Below are 20,378 nucleotides of genomic sequence, written 5' to 3'. Positions count from 1 at the left end.
CTGCCCTTCTTCCTACAAACAACATGAATATACTAAGAAATGAATGCATAAGTGATAAAAGATGAATGGTTGAGCAAGGTAAGTAGGCCAATATGAGCCCAAATTGTACCAAAAATTGGGGCTCATCAAGTACCTCCAAGCAACTTTCAAGAGGAGCAATGCAATGGAACTACATTGAAAACTTAAAAATTCACTTTCATGTATAACTTTCTCCCATGAAATCCCAAACTATCTCAACCAATATAGTAGCTTTTCTTCTTTTTCTGTAACTCCTCAGTCACTTGTCCTTTCTTAGAATTAGAATGATGTTCTCAAACCATAAATATATATCTCATGTCCTCCTCTATAAGGAATCTTTGACGACCACCAACTCCATCTTCCCTAAATGTTAATGCGACCATTTCTCGCTTCCATTACTGGATTGTTAAAATACAATCTTCCATAATATCTTTAATTGTAAATCGGGAAACCATTATAGGATGAATCTATACAATTCAATGTGATCTATCAGTAGGTTGGTCTTCAGTTGTTGGATTCCACCAAAGATCAAGCAGAAGAACATAACATGCAACAACCATGTTGAGACCAAGACTTGCAACTTTTAGGGACATTGTCATAACAATTACCTCAGGGAGTGTCTTGAAATCATTCACAACTTTATCCTGTGCTATTACAGACATAGTTCCATCCAACCTTCTATATTGTATGCATGATTTTTTAGTGGAACCTCAAGAAAATCTAACATAATCATCCATTGTGATAAACTATGGCTTTCTCCGATGTCTCTATAATCTGCTTCTTTAGATTTGGACTTTCATGTTGATTACTATTACCACTATCAGACATTTCAGCTGAATATTTATTGATATTATTGACATAACTGTTGCTAGAGGCACTTGTACGTAACTTTGGGAGGGCTTGGAGAGTTTCTATTGCGGCTTTTATCTTTGAAGAATTAAAGTCTAGATTATCATATTTCAAATCCAATTCAATGACCCCTTCTAAAATTATAGAGATATCATCATTGACAGTATCATCAGAAGTGTAATGCTTTAAGGCAGTCAGAGAAAACATGAAATCATCATTTAGATGGATTTTGCAACCTTGAGCAGGGAAAATGTTATCATCTGACTAAGTAAGGTGATATAATATGCACTGATTGCAAAATACATGATCGCAGATGGTGCCAATGGATTCTTCAGAGGCATCATTATAGAGGCCATAAAGACCCAATGAACCTTCCAAACAATTTATCAAATCAATCTATTTTTCCCTGGGTATCTTTGTTACTTCTTCTGTAGAAAATCTCCAAGTAGAAATGGATAAGCGACTTTCAACAAAAGGAGGACGATCACATGCTTGATGAAGAAATGACAACATTAGTAATATATTCACATCTATGTTATTTTTCATAGTTCCTGCAGAAACATAGACCTTGAATTGAGCTTCCACCAATAGAAAAAATTGAACCTCTATGTATTGATGTTATCTACCACCCTGAAACAAAACATACCTACAACTCTCTCTCAGTGAGACATATGATCCTTTTTGTATTGAGGTTATCTACTGCCATGAAACAAGAAATACCCACAACTCTCTCTCAATGAGATATTTATTTATAGAAACATCCAAAACAAGCAAGCCGGGTGGGTGAGAGCCGACCTAGGGTTTAACCAAAACCACCTATTGGCCCCAAACCTTGAATTGAGCTTGTGAATGAGCTTTAGGAAAGTGGTAAAAATCACGTTCTCCCACAGAGAATTCAACCTTCTGCAAGGTAACTATTTTAGGAGGTAATGTAATAATAGGTGCCCCATCAATGGTAGTACCTTTTGTGCACCAAAGCATTACTATATTCATGACAACTTGGAGCTTCTAGTATCCTGAAATTGGATTTCTGGAAATGAAAGAATTATAAACAACATATGGATCATATTTAAGAAACCTAAAGTAGATGAAAATATCATCAATATAATTTTGGATTGGTGTCCCAGAGAGACACCACCTTTGTTTAGCCCGTAAACCCCAACATGCTCTAGAAACTTGGCTCCTATGATTCTTAATACTTCGAGCTTCATCTAGAACTACCCTAAACAAACCCACTCTTGTAAGAGGGTGAGGAATAGGTTCACTTGAGGAGCCATTTTCTCCCTCTCTACTCTTCGTCATCCTAACAATATCTAACATTTTATTTTTCTTTTTAATAATAAAAGAGTCAATTAGACCAGAATCATCAAGATTTCTTTCAAATTCTTCATAATCATCTCCAAGATCCTGTTTTGGAACCTCCATACCTACGATGGAATAAGTAGTCAGAAAAATTTCATGCTTTTCGAGTTCATCAGTGTCCTTTGTCCTATTGCTTCCATCATAGACCAGCACAAACAAATTGGATTTTTTGGTAGCCTTGTCACAGATTTTGTTAATTTTAGATGACAATGGTATGTTCTATGGTTTAGAGAAATTTACTTCAGTTTTTCTTCTTAGCCGAATATCAATTAGCATTCACATAAACATTGATATAAAATGCAGATAGAACATAAATAATAAGCATAAGACAAGCCAAGAGAATGGGACACAATATTTGGCAGATGCCAGGGAAAAACCCCAATGTGGGGAAAACCATTTGATCAAATCTTCTTATTATTCTTCAAAAGTTCAATAGAGAGAGAGAAAAGTAGAGCAGAGCAGAGCAGGGATGACAAGGATGGTACAAATTGACAGATGGTTTGGCAGGTGGATTTTTCCCTAGTAGAGAGGGAGTGTTAAAATTAGAAACTAGCGCCAAACTCCACCTTAGGAAACTCATATGATGGATATGATATTTTTGTTGGATTCCTCTTTCTATAAAATTTGAAAGAGCTTCCTTATACCTAGTGAAGTTCCTTGAGGCACGACTATCAATGAACCGATTATGCAAGGCATCCAAAAGAGAGGTAGTAGAGAGGGCAGATATAAGATACAATTCTGTTTTCTTGTTATCTACAACATTAGATTCATTATATCTGGAGTTTCTTGATCTTTTGGGAGGTCAACCATTTCCATATTGAGTAGTGGGAGAATTCCTTTTTCCTTTGTTGTTGAACCTGCCATTCCTTTGATTGTTGTTTGTTGGAAATAATACTGAGAGGGGGGGTGAATCAGTATTATCAGATCAATCAAACTTTTCTATTTCACACTCAGAAACATATACGCTACTTCAATTAAGTGAACCCGCGTGTACACGCTACTGTGTCTAATGAAACCCGCGTATATCAAGAGATCTTATAATTCAGTTATCTTAATCTTCAGTAAATGCATCAGATCATTATTAAGCATATTAACAGTAAACAGGTGCAGAATAACAGAACAGAACATCACACAAGAGCCACACACATGAACACCATGATATAAGGTGGAAACCCAATGTGGGTGAAAACCACCTGCTGCAATTCGTCTCTTTCTTCTTTAATAAGAAACTTCTTTTACAATGCACTGGTGCAGTCATTTACCAGCACGCAGGCTGCAACCTGCAGAGGGCTACAACCTTCATAGCTTTTGTACTAGCCGATCCATTTACTAGTACGTAGGTGCCAACCCTACAGAAGGCTACAACCTTCACTTGTTTTCCAGCTGCTCCTGGAAGGGAGCTACAACCCCCCTTGGCTCTTGTACTGGCTGATATGTTTACCAGTACGTAGGTGCCGGCCTACGATCTTCCCGGGACCATGTTTCATACATTTTCATACTAGATCCATAAGACAATCATCATTGTAGTACAACCTGCATCATCAATCACTGAAACACCCAATTCTGAATCACTGTAACCCTGTCAACAACAACCAGACAACATAACAACAACCAGATCCAACTCCATCTTCAAATATCATACTTCACATTGTATACGCTACTTGGATGAACCCAACCTGCGTGTATACGCTCTTTTACCAAAGCCAACCCGCGTACAGATCTGCAAATTCTAACTTATAGCTCTGCAGCTATATCAGACATCAAAACATACCCAGATCATAATAATAAACATGCGTCAGTAGATCTGATCTATCCACAGTCAAACCATATGAAGATAATCATTCCAAGCCTTGAGATCTCGTTCCATCATTCATCATCCTCCACATGGGTGAAACCTTGGTTCAGATCACCAACCCATAACCAGCACTTGGATCACACACTTCCTCAGATCTTCATCACTCATACACTCTCTCACTCTTGCACTCTTTGGCCTAGTGATCTTTTCCTTATATAGCCTTAGGCCTTGCTCAATGCCAAGAGCCAAAACCATAGTAACACAATACCATCAACTTCAATACTAGGGATCGACACGCCCGTCGAGACACAATGGTCCGAAACCATAGGCACAACTTCCAAGGACTAACCGCCATGGACCAAAGGTACGTTTCCACATACACGCGCTTTTGCTGAAGCCAACCTGCGTGTACACGCTGATTCGCCTTACTGAACCTGCGTATATCTCTTTCTTGTCCTGCTGTACTGAGATCTGTCCATTAGTTAAGTTGTCATCACCTGTACCAGTCTCTGAGCACCTGTACCAACCTCTGAGTGAGTTGCCATCAAGGACAACACTTGAATCATAATGCCAACAATCTCCCCCTTTGGACTTGATGGCAACCACCACACCAAGTCACTCTCCCCCTTTGACATCAAGGGCAAAGGGTGGACCAAGATATTCTCTTCCTTGGTATACCTTCTGCTGTCCATACTGCTGTCCATACTCCCCCTGAGTACATGCTGAAATCTCCAAATGTGCTCCCCCTTTGTGTATGCCAAAGTGTACCAATCTATCCATCCTGCTCTTGCTGAATTGTGCTGTTCATGCTCCCCTTGACTGTAGGCAAGATCTGTAAAAGATGTTCTACAAAAAGAACAAAGACTTATACATCATAGAAGACCTTCCTATCACCAAAAGACTCAACATACATTCATCACCCAACCTAGTGGGGATATCCCAATATTGACTCATTCACCTAACCATGTGAAGATACATGATAATACATGAACATTTCATCATTCATCCCAGGCATAGTGGGGAAACCAACATAGGCCGTTACATGACCTTGACATCATAAAAGAGATACATGACATAGTGATGAAATATCTAGACCAAGACTTATGAAAGCCACCAACAGCATCATGATCAGCCTGCAATACCATTCCTAAACAGTAAGATGTATCATTTAGCTTCATAGACTTTATCAACACCTTCTAACCATAATGCCAACAATGCATTATTCGAAGAATATTCTCCCCCTGAGTGTGAGCCAACCATGTCTGAACCATTTCCTGAGTCTGTTCTGCTCCCCCTGAGCCTGAGCCAACCATGACTGAACCTGGGTCTGTTCTGCTGCCCTTTCTCCATATACGCGACTTTGCAGCCTGTAACTCGCGTATATACGCGACTTGTCTTCATGAAACTTGCGTATGAGAATCAGAACACTGAAGTTCTATACCTTTAGCTCCCCCTGAGTCTGTTATGTCTGTGCTGTGCTGAGTACCCTGTGCTGTGCCACATCTTTCTGACTGAACTTCCTTCTTCTTCCATATCTTCACGCATGTTGATGATTTCTTCTTATCATGAGCTTTGTTCCTGCAATCTCTTGCTTTATGTCCAAACTTGTTACATGCATAGCATCTTACATGTTTCATATTCCTCTTGTAGCAATCAGCAGCTTTGTGGCCAAACATATTGCAAGAAAAGCAATATCCATTAAAGTATCTTGAATGTGATGATCTTTCTGCATGATGGTCTTGAAACCGTCTTCTTCTACATATGGCTGCAACATGTCCAAGATTATGACACACATAACATTCAACATTATTCAGTGGAGGAAATAATCGTCTATCACGTCCATAGTTAGGAGTAGAGAATCTTCCTTGAGGAATTTCTTTCCTTGGTTGTTCCTTTTTGGGCATTTCAGATTTCTCATTAGAGTTTCTTGCCTCACCTTGTGAACTAGATTCACCTTCAACATATTCATGAAAACCAAGACCAGTCTTGATAGCAGGAGATCTTTGACTACTAAGAATATCATCCAAGACTTTAGAGCTATCTTGAAATCGTAAAATCTTATCCTTTTCTTCTAATTTGCTTTTCAAGATATTTACCTCAACTTGATGTTGTTCTTCTTTTTCAAGACATTGCTTCTTCAAGGTCTCTCCAACTTTCCTTTCTTCATCCAACTGATGCCTTAGTTTGAGGATCTCGTTTTCTTTCTCTTTATTCAGTGCTAGCAGCATTTCTCGAACTTTGAAGGCACATTCCAACTGTTCTTCTAATCTGATGATTTCTTCTTTGAGGGCATTCTCCCTTTTGCTAGGTAGATCTTGTTGATCTATGATTTGATCTGACGCTTCATTTGCTTGTCCATCTTCAATCTGAGGTGCTTCTGGATCTGAATACTTGCTTCCACACAACGACAGGTTGTCATTGTTCTTTTGAGCTGTCTTCTTCTTCTGACGTGCTTTCTTCCCCATTGTTCTACGAATCTCCTTCAAGCGATCAAGCTTCTCTGAAGGACCTGCTCCGATACCAATTGTTGGAAATAATACTGAGAGGGGGGGTGAATCAGTATTATCAGATCAATCAAACTTTTCTATTTCACACTCAGAAACATATACGCTACTTCAATTAAGTGAACCCGCGTGTACACGCTACTGTGTCTAATGAAACCCGCGTATATCAAGAGATCTTATAATTCAGTTATCTTAATCTTCAGTAAATGCATCAGATCATTATTAAGCATATTAACAGTAAACAGGTGCAGAATAACAGAACAGAACATCACACAAGAGCCACACACATGAACACCATGATATAAGGTGGAAACCCAATGTGGGTGAAAACCACCTGCTGCAATTCGTCTCTTTCTTCTTTAATAAGAAACTTCTTTTACAATGCACTGGTGCAGTCATTTACCAGCACGCAGGCTGCAACCTGCAGAGGGCTACAACCTTCATAGCTTTTGTACTAGCCGATCCATTTACTAGTACGTAGGTGCCAACCCTACAGAAGGCTACAACCTTCACTCGTTTTCCAGCTGCTCCTGGAAGGGAGCTACAACCCCCCTTGGCTCTTGTACTGGCTGATATGTTTACCAGTACGTAGGTGCCGGCCTACGATCTTCCCGGGACCATGTTTCATACATTTTCATACTAGATCCATAAGACAATCATCATTGTAGTACAACCTGCATCATCAATCACTGAAACACCCAATTCTGAATCACTGTAACCCTGTCAACAACAACCAGACAACATAACAACAACCAGATCCAACTCCATCTTCAAATATCATACTTCACATTGTATACGCTACTTGGATGAACCCAACCTGCGTGTATACGCTCTTTTACCAAAGCCAACCCGCGTACAGATCTGCAAATTCTAACTTATAGCTCTGCAGCTATATCAGACATCAAAACATACCCAGATCATAATAATAAACATGCGTCAGTAGATCTGATCTATCCACAGTCAAACCATATGAAGATAATCATTCCAAGCCTTGAGATCTCGTTCCATCATTCATCATCCTCCACATGGGTGAAACCTTGGTTCAGATCACCAACCCATAACCAGCACTTGGATCACACACTTCCTCAGATCTTCATCACTCATACACTCTCTCACTCTTGCACTCTTTGGCCTAGTGATCTTTTCCTTATATAGCCTTAGGCCTTGCTCAATGCCAAGAGCCAAAACCATAGTAACACAATACCATCAACTTCAATACTAGGGATCGACACGCCCGTCGAGACACAATGGTCCGAAACCATAGGCACAACTTCCAAGGACTAACCGCCATGGACCAAAGGTACGTTTCCACATACACGCGCTTTTGCTGAAGCCAACCTGCGTGTACACGCTGATTCGCCTTACTGAACCTGCGTATATCTCTTTCTTGTCCTGCTGTACTGAGATCTGTCCATTAGTTAAGTTGTCATCACCTGTACCAGTCTCTGAGCACCTGTACCAACCTCTGAGTGAGTTGCCATCAAGGACAACACTTGAATCATAATGCCAACATTGTTGCCCCTGAAATTGTTGCAATTGTTGTTGTTATCATCATCCCAAGGTGTATCCGTTTTATTAGGACACTCCCTAGCATAGTGGCCAAACCTGTTACAATTGAAACATCTTCCCTTTCTTCCATCTTTGAATCCCTCTCTTCCTTGACCTTGCTTCTTTGAACTTGCATTGTTCTTCTTTTGAGCATGAGTGGAGAAAGCAGTAGGATCATTCCTATTTGAAGGCACACCTCTCTCCATCATCCTTGTCTCTTCTTGAGTACATCTAGTCAACAATTCATCAAAACCTGGAATTCAGTCATTGTTGAAGATAGTAGAGTTGAGCACATCCCATTCATGAGGGAGACCTCCAAGGGAAATGAGAGTGAGATCCCTATTAGCAATAACTTCTCCAATAGATAAAAGATAATTTTTTATTTCGGTAATCTTCTTGAATCATGATTGGATATATTCTCCTCTTCTCTTCTTTATTTCCTCAACCTGTTCTTGAGAAAGAGGAATTGAGTTGCATTGCCGGATTTAAACATGCTAACCAACTTGTCGTACATCTCCTTAGATGTGCCAAAACCAGAGATATAAGGAACTAAATTCTTGTGAATAGAATCCCTGATGATGTTCTTAGATTTGACCTCACCTTTCTTGTACTTTGTCTTAGCGACAACTGGTGCATTTGAATAAGGTTCAACAATCTTTCCCTGCACATTGTCCATAACATCATGTTCTTCCAAAATCAAGTCAAGGGACGTCTTCCATGCATGATAATCAGACTTATCATTATGCTTGTCATTAGATTTGAAGTAAGATTAGGAGGCCATTGAATCTTGTCCTTGTCCAAAAAATCTTAGTGATTTCGTTTCTCACTCTTGCTTGTGCTTTGTCTTCACCTAAGCTATGATTCCATGTTAATTTTAGATAAAAATGGTATGTTCTATGCTTTAGAGAAATTTACTTCAATTTTTCTTATTATCCAAATATTAATTAACAATCACATAAACATTGATAGTAAATGCAGATAGAACATAAACAATAGGCATAATACAAGCCAAGACAAGAGGACACAATATTTGGCAGATGCCAAGGAAAAAACCCAATGTGGGAAAACCCTTCGATCAAATCTTCTTATTATGCTTCAAAATTTTAGTAGAGAGAGAGAGTATAGGATACAAAATTTACTTGCCCAATCACTGTCAAAATAGTCTAGTCAAATAACAGTCAACCGGGTGCCCTAACTAGAAAGTCAATGCTGTTCAAACCAACAGAAAAAAATCCTCCAAATGAGCTCGGTCAAACCTAGTCAACCTAGCCTCCAAAGAGAGTCTGAATCAGCCCAAAAAAGTCCTGAAAGTTTTAGCTAAACTTGGTCAATGTAGAGTCAACGTCATAGTCAAAGGTCATGTGGTCAATGTAAGTCAACCTTCTCCAAAATACTTGGTTTTCGTGACAGGCGATGCGGTGTCAAGAGATTAGATTTACTACCTAAAAAATGTAGTCAAAGGAGGTGATTTGACCCTCAGTCAATGCTGGTCAATGTTGCTACAAATAACCCAAACAATTTTTCAATTCAACCTATAATTTTCGGTTAACTTAAGTCAATGTGAGAAGAATAAGATCTGCTCCAATGTTGTACGCACCAATGAGGAGAGGAGAGAGAAAGATGTGTTGAGTGATGGTGTCCAAATGAGGAAAATATCTCTCCTATTTATACACAATGTTGAGGGTGAAGAGACACATCTCTTGGCTTGATGAGCCTACATTTGACTGGAGCCGACCTTGACAATTTGTCCACAGAAGAAATAAATTCATAATTCCATTTCTGCTTGTCAGAATGAGATGATCTTTAGATCAATCTCATACCTCTCGGAAAGAGGAATCCAATAAAAATATCATCTCCATCATATGAGCTGTCGAAGGTGGAGTTTGGACCTAGTTTCCAATTTTAACAAATTTCTTGTGCCGATTGCTTATGAACACTTGTGGGACACACAACCAAAGTACTGGTGGATGGCCAACTTTTCTTCATAGAAAATGTGTTTTCTTTCCCCTTAATGTATTCCTCCAAAAAATATCATTTGCATCATTATTTGATGTATTTATTTGCAAACATGTTGATATTACATCGTCTTTATCTAGATTTACAAAAGATGTTTCAACCTTTACTTGATTTGAATCTTTCTGAAGAGATCCGTTAGGAGGCTTCTCCTTCAAAATTAAGAAAATCATTGAGAGAATCTGTGACATATGTGAAATTTTAGAAAAGCACCAAAAAATTTTGTTTCCATAGTGACATATGTGAAATTTCAAAAGATAATAATTTGTGCCACCAATATAATTTTTAGGCAAAGGTATTGAGTTAAATAGTACTGAACTGCCCACTTTAGAACTCAATTTAAAAGTTTCCCTATATTTATTTTTGATAGAAGAATGTGAACTTGAATATTCAGCTATTACTGATTGGATTTCCACAACATCATCTTCCAAATTAGCATCCATGTTGTTAACACCACAATCCTCTGTTTTAGTAATTTGTCTTCCAATAGTCCACATGATAGGTTTTTTTTCCTTATGTTCCTTTTCTATGGCATTGAAATGACATCCCTATGAAGCATTGATTTCTAACCCCCACTTCAGCTGACTTTGATGCCAATGAAGGTACGATAATTCTATCCTTATTTATGTACCTTGAAGAAGATGATTTAATACTTCAAGTTAAATCCTTCAGAATTATTTTTTCATTTGTTTCTCTGAATTATTCCTGCCAAAAATATACATAAACATCAAAACAACCAGAATGACAATTCTCTATTTGAATTTCAGAATTCAAACATCCACATTCCTTCTCCACCCTATCAAACTCACACTCATCTCTCTCCAGTTTCTGTAATATTTCATCTTTTAATTCCAATTGCCACTCATATGGATATTGTATCTGAAAAGTGTCATGAGACTTTGAATTTACTGGTGCAAAAGGATTAGTATCCATATACTGAGAATTCAATGGAGCTTCTGCATTATTAATCTAAGAAACACAAATTGGCAAAGTACCCTATTCCAGTAAGCTGATTTCTACATGTTTAGAAGTGCTTGGAATATTATTGCACAAATTTTGACAATCATTCAACTTAAAATATCCACCTCTGAAGGAATATGTGTGTTCATCTACACATTGTACAAAAATTATAAAATCATATTGGTGAAGAAGATATTAACATTTAATATTTTTGGTTTTCAAGCTAGGAGTCATGCCACATCCTTGATCGTCATATTAAATGTAATGTATTGATAAATAAGAAGTAGGAAAAATCCCATATGTTAATTGGAATATCTGTAGCCAAGGAGAAACACATTTTATGGAATTGAAATGGAATCCAGAATATGAGTAGGGAATGCCAAGTCAAATTGAAAAGGACTGACAAGTATGAAAATTGCACTACTAGGAAATAAGTGGTGATATTGGCATAGCCCCAAGGGTAGGTTCAAGTGATCTTGCAGCTAGAAGAAAGTTCTTTCAAAGTTTTGAGGTTAGGGTTAAGCACCATAATCAGTGCCAATGGTTTACCCCATTACTATCCAGGGATCACAACAAATTACTCATGGCTTTCTGTGATGTTTTCCTTGGGAAGAAAAAAAAGAAAAAAAGTGTTGATATTGGCTAGTCTAATCCAGAAATGGTTGAAATTGAAGAAACAATATTGATGGGATCAATCTAATAAGATTTAACAATAGCTATCCCTGTAGGCTATGTCAAGTGGTTGTGTACTTTGAGGCTTGAGCTTCATGTAGGAGGTCTTGAGGTCAATCCCAAGGGGTGGTTGCCTATAGTGTGTGCTTCACTCAACACCCTTACTAGGTTAGACACCATAATTAGAGGCCAACAGGTTTCCACTAGGTAACATCCACAAAATGTGGGGAAAAACCCTAGTGCTTCCCCATGAGGTTTTTGTTATCACAAAAAATTGATCATCTATCCATATTTAACTAGATGGATCAATGTACACCATGTAGGGCCAATTTTACCATAGTAAAATTTCTTTCACTGTGAGATATTACTTAATAAACCACATTTGATAAGTCATTTATAATTAAACCCATGAAGAATAATTAAATAAATCATTGTTTATTTAATTATATTCTAGCAATAATTAATTAAGCCATTATTTAATTAATATTATTTGTCACATTTGACCCAATTCTGAGAAATAAATTGATAAACCATTAATTATCTTATTTTTCTCTAGGAATAATTAATTAATCACTAATTAGTTATTACTCCTTGTCAAGTTTGACTAAATCCCTTAGGAATAATTAAATAAATAAGTGTTTGTTTATTATTCCTTAACCATATTTCTTGAGATAATAAATAAATCATTTATTTATTTATTATTTCTAAATAAAAGTTTAAATACTTTTTCCCTTGAAACTAAATATAATAAAATATTCCAAACGGTTAATTCTAGAATGGGGTTAATAATATTTTATTATTGCTCATTATTTGAGGATAACCTAATATTTTGTTATAAATAGAAGGGTTTTACATTCATTCTTCACTTTCGATCATTTTTATTGTTGCAGTCACTGTTGTAACTTTGATTATTATCACTGTAGCACACCATTTTTCTTTTCCATTTTACTTCTCATTGAGCTCAAACATTTTGTTTGCTGGGTTTTACACATTATAGAGGAGAGAGACTCTACAAAATCTGAAGACATTGAGCATAGCCAAGAACCCATCCCATAGAGGGAGGCTGGTAACATTATTTGTTCCCTTCACAGGTGTTGTTTAATAAAATATATTCTATATATATATATATATATGGTTTCCATTGGATTATTGGAGTTATTTGCGCTTATTTTACTATTCCATTTTGTTGTTTAACTATTTTTGTTGCATAGATCAGGGCTTTGGCAGGTTTTGTTTTTATCATTTGTTGTAGATCTACACTGTTTAACATCCATTTTTATTGTTAAGTATGTTTGTCATCCACAACCTAAAGTAGTTTCTTTTCATACACATTCAAGAAGAATACTACATAACAAATTGGCGACTCCATTGCGTTACCTGGGTGATCTTGAGTTTTCAGTCTAGGTTTTTTCCTTTTTAGTCCCTTAATGTTGTTTACTAGCATTATAACCCTAGATTAATCAAATTTCTAACTTCTACAAGTTTTCTGGTTATTTTCGTAGGTCATAGAAACTAGCCACGACAGAGATGACAATTTTTTCCGAGACTTGCCACTCGAGAAATGAGGAGTAGAAATCACACTTTTCTTCCCTAGAAATGAAATCTGGAGGTCCAAAGCGCACTTTTTGGCCCAAAAAGTATGATATCCCCTAAACAGACTAGTACTTGCGATTTTTGGGTTTCCTGGATTTTTTTATCTGTTTTTGGGTTTTGCAGAGAGCTATCTGCTAGGTTGGTTAGCCACTATATTAGCCCACTTAGTCCTTGATATACTCTGTTTCGCTCATTGCAGTGGATTTTATCCCCTTAGGGCTTCTAGTACGCTTCCACCTTTATAGGAGGAGTTTAGGTGAGTAAGAAGTTTGAGTTTTTTTTGCAGATCTTTCAACCATATTTTCCAGATCTATACCTTCCTATTTCAGATCTTCAAAGATATTTTGTCTCCATCCAAAGTCCCCCCTGAACCTTGTTTGGAAATTTTCCTTAGGGTGCCACTGTTTTCCCTAGGTTTCACACCCATCTCCCTATCTTTTGTAGTGATTTTCCTGACTGGTTTTTTGTTGTTGTTGTGCCACTTTCCAGCAGCACAGTGTCATTTGATCCCAGTCACACTGACACTTAGATATCTTGGCCCTTTTTATGTGTTTTTAGTTCATTTTTCCACCAACCAGCACAGGTTTACAAACTCAGTTTGGGTGGGGTTTAGATAGTTGATTTGTTTTTTATTTTTTGTTTTTAATTTTAGTTTATTTGAGCAATATTTTTTTTTTCAAACATGATATGGGCTTAATTAATAAACAAACTTGCACACATAAGAACACCTTAAGCGAAGGGCACTTGGTTTACACTACCAAGCCAAGACTTAATTAATTTATCTCCCCACATAGAGACAAAAACATCTTGTTTATCTCCATTCACCATTTCCATGTCACTTGTGTCTTACAACCATTGAACCACCAAGGCATTTTTCATGGTGACTCTTAGGCCTCCATGCTTGGACGTATTAATCCTCTCTGCATGGTTCCGGTTAATCATACACCATGATGCTGGTTAGCTAGCTATGATGAATAAGCTTCCCTCTAACATTCCCAAGTTTGAGGATAATTCTAGAGAGGACCCCACCAATCACATCCTCTCCTTCCATATGTGGTGTTCATCCAATTCCATCACTGATTATTCCATTCGTCTTCGGTTGTTCTAACACACGATCACTAGAGATGTTGCAAAGTGGTATGTCGACCAGCCCGTCACCTCTCATTCCACTTTCATGATGCTTGCTAAAGCGTTCCTTTCATACTTTTAGTTACCTCTCTGATATGACACCGATACGGAGCTCTTGACCACATTTTTTCAATCCTCTACCACCTGTCTTTCCGATCATGTTCAATAATGGTGTAGAAGGATGATCATGTGTTGTCCTCCACCCTTCGAAGACCATGTCTGCCTCAATTGGTTTCTTAGGACTATTTTAGCGCCTATTTCCAAAGGTTTCGTGTCTCACTTTCCTCTAATAGAGGAAGAGGTTCTCCAGACTTCTTTGAGATATGACTTGATTTATCAATCTAGTTATGTCTACACTGTTATACTAGACCTCCTTGATCCTGGTGGTGCCAATGCACCAGGGGCATCTCACGCTGTCAACGGTATCATTGGAGCTATTCCACATCCTTCACCATATACTCAACAAAGTTATGGCTATCATCAGGGGGCACCAGTTCCTCCCACAATTATGCCCCTCCTACCAGCAATGTGTATTCAGGAAAAAGCACCTCTTATGCACTTACCCAACCACATCATTAGATGTCAAGGCCAAGTAATGCTCAACCTATCTACCAGATCGTCGCCCCTTCACCATCTTATACCTATGCACTACTGAGCGTTCCAGCCCCTCAGGCATTGGCGCCACAAGCTCTCATGCATCCTCAGCCCCAGTAGCCATTACCCCCTTAGGTCAGGTGTTTGCATAGTAGAGTGTGACCAATCCCAAAAATTTGAAGAAAAAGAATAAGGGGAAAGGTAACAAGAATAACTAGGGTAACTAAGGTAATCAACTAAATAAACCCCAAGGGAACCAACTTAACACCAACAACCAGCAACAAGGCAACTAGCCCAAGCAGACCAAGGTTATTTTTACGAACAAGCCTTGTGCATGTTGTGGTGTACATGTCTATTATACTCATGAGTTTCCCCTCTGACCCCAGATGTGCCAAATGTCGGAAGCCTAGGAAGCTTCTAGAGGTGAATCACCCATGCAACAACTACCTCAGAATCCTGCACCATCTCAAATGACTGTGCTCATAAATACTTTCCCTCAGTAAGGATATGTTACTACTCAACCTTAGCAAGGTCAAGCAGCCCACCCTCCCTAATCTTCTGTAACTAGTGACTACCAGATCCTCATGAAGAATTCTAACGAGGTCAATACCGCTGATATTGACTTGCAAACTCGGTCATGTGAATATGACAAACCATAGACTTCATCCTCTACTAAGTCCAAAACCAAAGCATCTATTGAGCCTCTTATGACACCAAATGGTTTGTTACAGATCCCTCAACCTGAAGTTGAATCAATTCCCAAGATCCCCAAGGGACCATTACACCATAATGTGGCTTCTAACTGAGCTGCCTATACATACAGTATAGTAGACGCTTGGCACAATCCCCTACTGCCATGTCGACGTTGGAAGTCCTCTAGTTGTGCGCATCTCAAAAGAAATATCTAGCAATTGCTTTAGGTGCAGTAGATTCTTCAAACGATCACTTGATTTTCTTTCGTGTTGATACATCAGAACATCCTCCATTACCTCCATCCGTTTCTTTCCAGATACTAGTCAGAGTCCATAATGCCATCATCTCCCGATGTATTGTTGATGAAGGTGCATCCAATTACGTGATGTCCGCTGCTATTTGGAAGAAATTCAAGTCATTGAAACTATCCCCATCCACCATCACTTTAGATGCTTGGGATGGTCACTCCTCCTAGCCTCTCGACATGAATCACAATCATTGAGTGACTCTTGCAGGCAAGACTGCTCATGTAGACATCGATGTTATCGATGCTCCTCTAGATTACAACATTCTCTTGGGTCATAGTTACACTTATGCTATGTTAGCCATCACATGTGTGGTTTTCTGCAATATGTTCTCCCCCATGAAGGGAATATTGTCATTATTGATTAGTTAACATACTATGAGCCATCATCCTTGACCTCCCCTGAGTCCATTATCTCGTCGATGTCTGAAAAGAAGTCTTCCACCCCTCTTACCAGTGTTTCACTCAGATTCTACAAAGACTCCTCATTGTTGGGTGCTTTCCTCAGTCCTCCCCCTTGTTACAGGGAAAAGTGTCTATATAGAACTGCTCTATCCCACTAAGGTGTGACAGCTGCCTTAGAAACACATAGAGAAAAGCTAATTTCGTTTTTCCTTTATGAATTATAGATAGAGAGGAACAGAAAGACCAACCTCTATCTTGCGCTAATCTCCTGATTTGATCCCTCTCTTCTTTGATAGTCCTCAGCTACCTGCTCCCTTGCACACCCAGCTTCACAAAGTACCTGTAAGATCACAGAAGCATAGCACTATACAAGGACATGGATATATAATCATAAACAATCTAGGATCAGATGTAAATTGACCATACAAATGTAGCAAGCATCAATGACACAAAAGCATGGAGGAAAAGTCGAATAGCTTTTATTGATAAATAAGAAAAGAACCAAGAGGAGTTACAACTAGTTGTTCTGACCCAGCATCAACCTCCCAGCAAAGAAGCCCCTCTTCACCTCAAACAAAGCTTAGATCACCCAACAATCTAATGTTTTCCTCAAGAAACCAACAACAATTCCTTACAATATGCAAAATTCCAGCCTCTAGATCTCTGGGATGAGGGATCCATATATAGATATCTATAAAGGGGATGAGTCAGCTTGTGATTTGATTAGTGTCTTCTCTCTGATAGTTCTTGCTTCCACTTGGAGACTGACAGTCTCTTACTCATCATTGGTTGAATTCAGTGAGGCAAGTGTCACAGGAGAAGATTCTGGAAGCTTCCATTGCCTCTCCACCTCAGGGAATGACATTGCCATTTGTCATTTCTCGCCCATCACACCCCACAGAAGGGATTTTTGAAATGCAACACACCCACACAATGTATTTAGGTGAGATGCAACGCACTTAGCCAGTGGAGCAGCTGAAATGATCCTGTTTTGACCAATTATGATCAGTTTTTCATGGAGAACTTCTGGGAGAAGTTGTAATCTGTTGACCTTGTTCCTTTAGGGGTTAGAACAACACTTTTAGGGACTTAGGAGCCCTTGTTTTATGGAAATTTCATGCTTGGGGTTGTAGGGCCCAAAAATGTCTATAACAGTTTCCCCCTAAAGCATGAGGTCGTTAATCTTTTGATGTCGGGTGAAATGCTTTATTATGAGGATCCGAAGTTCTTTCAATGCTGGGAGGAGACCTGTAATAAGATACAATACAATACATTATGTTCATAGTATTTTCATGATCTAGCTGAGGCAGGCATTCCCATGCTCAGCTTTATAAATTCATTTTCATGTACATAGGACAGCCAATCGTCTGAGTGTAGACTGATGATTCTGATAGAGCCATCATCCTTTTGATTGGATGATCATCTATGCAGCAATGATGTACATTTGATGTCTTTATTTTCCCTGAATATATATCGGAGCCCGGATGGATGAAACTAGATCCGGGGTCTTCAATCTCGTTCAATCTTCACTCGGAGTACAAGTCGATCCATGTGAGAAATGTTCTGAAGTCGAACATGGAAAGACATCGCTTGATTACCAGCCAATGATGTAAACTGTTAACAAGCGCGAGAGGAATCACCGATAATGATAATGACCGTCAAGGTACTGCAGTACAATTCACGTGGTGTGAATAAAGGACTTGGCATCGAACACCACGCAAAATCTTTCGGTCGAAGGCCATTGACGTAAACCTGTCACCGGAAGTGAGAAACTTGCCATTGAGGCATGCAAGCTTCAAAGTACTGAATGGGGTGTTCCTAGATCAACTTCTTGGATAATGAGTTGATGTCGACAAGAAGTGATCCATCATAGGAGGGCCTTAATGAATCCCACATCAATGACATGGAACGGAGCAAATGATTTTAATGGAGGTGAAAACGATCTGGTGATATAAGGTTCAGGGTGGCGGTCATGAAAGAATGGAGTATAATGTATGGTAGTGGGTGAGACACAGGTGAATTCTCTGAATGACTTCTCTTGAACATATCGGCGACACTGTTGTGATGGATTGGTAGCATTGACCCCAAATGTGGATGGTATGATGGGACCATGGTGATGTGACCGGTGAATGAAACAACCCAACCTGACTCGGACACGGAGTGGAAGTGTCATGTTCAAGAGCGACTTGCTACCAACAAAGTTTCTTCAAGTTTTCTTCCCAATTTTCCCCAGTCATTGCTGACTAGTACGTCTTTATTTTTGTCAAGCTTGAGGAGGATAACATATGCTTGTTCTATAATTTGCCCTTCGGGCAAACCCATCGCTATGTTTTAACGAGACTAGCGATAGTGAAACTCGTTCTCGTCTATAGACAAGTTTGTCGCTATTATACTTTTAACGAGTTTAACGACAAAGATAACTTGGTCCTTTTCAATTTTAGAGAGTCTGAAAAGGAACGTAAAGGTAACTCCAAAATTCCTTTTTCGTCATCTAATCCCTTAAGTCTGAAAAAGTATAAAACAATACAGAAGGGATGGATTTTCGATACTTTTAACGAGCCGAACAAAACAAGCGCTCGATCTTTTTGTGTAATAATCCCTCAGGTCCAAAAAGATTAAAATCTAGAGGAGGGATAGCACTTCTTGTCCCTTTAATGAGCTGGAGAGGCCAATGGCTCGGCAATCTTTTCATATTTTACGAGTCAGTTGAAAAGAGCTTAAAGGAGACTTGTCTTTTGAGGAACGAGTGATAAAATGGGTAGCAGCTAATTCCAGGTAAGGTTTGGAAGTTTCCAATCATGGCAGTGTCACAAGGATGGCTAGTGAGATCACTCTTCGCAGCTGTTCCTCAAAATGGGTAAACAATCAAATGGGGGTGAATGATCGGCCAATGAAAAAGTGGAGGTGACGGTGCAAACACGACCAAGGCTTTTAATGGTTGAAGTACTACATTCACGATGGTTATTTACCAGGGAATAGTTCATTTTTTAATGAGCTTAAATGCGGGGGGAAACATTTGCTCATGGCTTATGTTTATTTTTTAACGAGCTTGAACTATGTGATAAAACTGCTCGATTGAATGGTCCCTTTTTTATTTTACCATAAATAGCTTTGTTCTTTCAAAGATTGTACTGTATTTTAAAATGCTTCATCAAACTAGTTAGAAATGAACAATATATGTTTGAAAATGAGTTAGAACACTAATATTTTACTTTGAACTATGTAAAAAGTAATGAAAAAGTGTTTTTACCTCTCATTTTACCATTTCATTTGAACTTTGGTTTGTTGGAGCTTTGGAGGTGCTTTCCCCTTTTGATTTCCATCAGCTGATTTTGGGAGATTCTGTGGACGATTCTCGGTGCCGTCTGGACCAGGTAGGAGCTAAACCTGAGCTCTTTCATTTCATGGTTTCCATTTTTCATTCTGAGCTTGATTCCTAGTTTTTCTGAGCCTTTGGGGTTTGAAAAACTCGTTCTGCTTTCAGTGCACCTTCTTTGTATCGAAAGGTGCGTTGAATGTTGGCTTGTCTAAAGGGCATCTGACATGCAACGCACCCAGAGCACTACTGTAGGTGCAATGGGCGCAGAGAAGGAATTCTGTGCACAACTTTTGATGAAAATTTTGCCTGTTTCTTACCAAAATCAAGATCTAACTCTTCTCTTGTTTGTTTTTTAGAGATATTTGGAGTAAGATGACCATTACATGGCGAGAACGCGAGCATGAAGAAGAGGACATGCTTGCCCTACATGATCCGGTTATAGTAAACGCACTGCGGAACTGTGGCTTGCTGAAGTTTTTCTGCATTTCTAGCATGAGACAACATATCAACTTACTGCAGTATTTGCTCGATGCTTAGGATCCTACCAACCAGGTTTTCCAGATCAGGGGCAAATCTATCCCCTTGACTGTAGTAGACATCTATTTCTTGACTGGCTTGTCG

General features: G+C 38.7%; 1 pseudogene; it reads right to left on the bottom strand.

Moving 5' to 3' along the window:
- Positions 1-311: 311 nt before the first annotated feature.
- The window catches only part of LOC149259653 (helicase-like transcription factor CHR28), a 142,853-nt pseudogene continuing 122,786 nt past the window's right edge, over positions 312-20,378 (bottom strand).

The sequence above is a fragment of the Pinus tabuliformis genome, chromosome 6, assembly GCF_031772625.1.
Source record: "Pinus tabuliformis cultivar Carrire ecotype Pingquan chromosome 6, CPIR1, whole genome shotgun sequence".
NCBI classification, from domain to species: Eukaryota; Viridiplantae; Streptophyta; class Pinopsida; order Pinales; family Pinaceae; genus Pinus; species Pinus tabuliformis.
The sequence above is the reverse complement of the archived record's forward strand: the minus strand, read 5'-3'. Positions and strand labels throughout refer to the sequence as shown.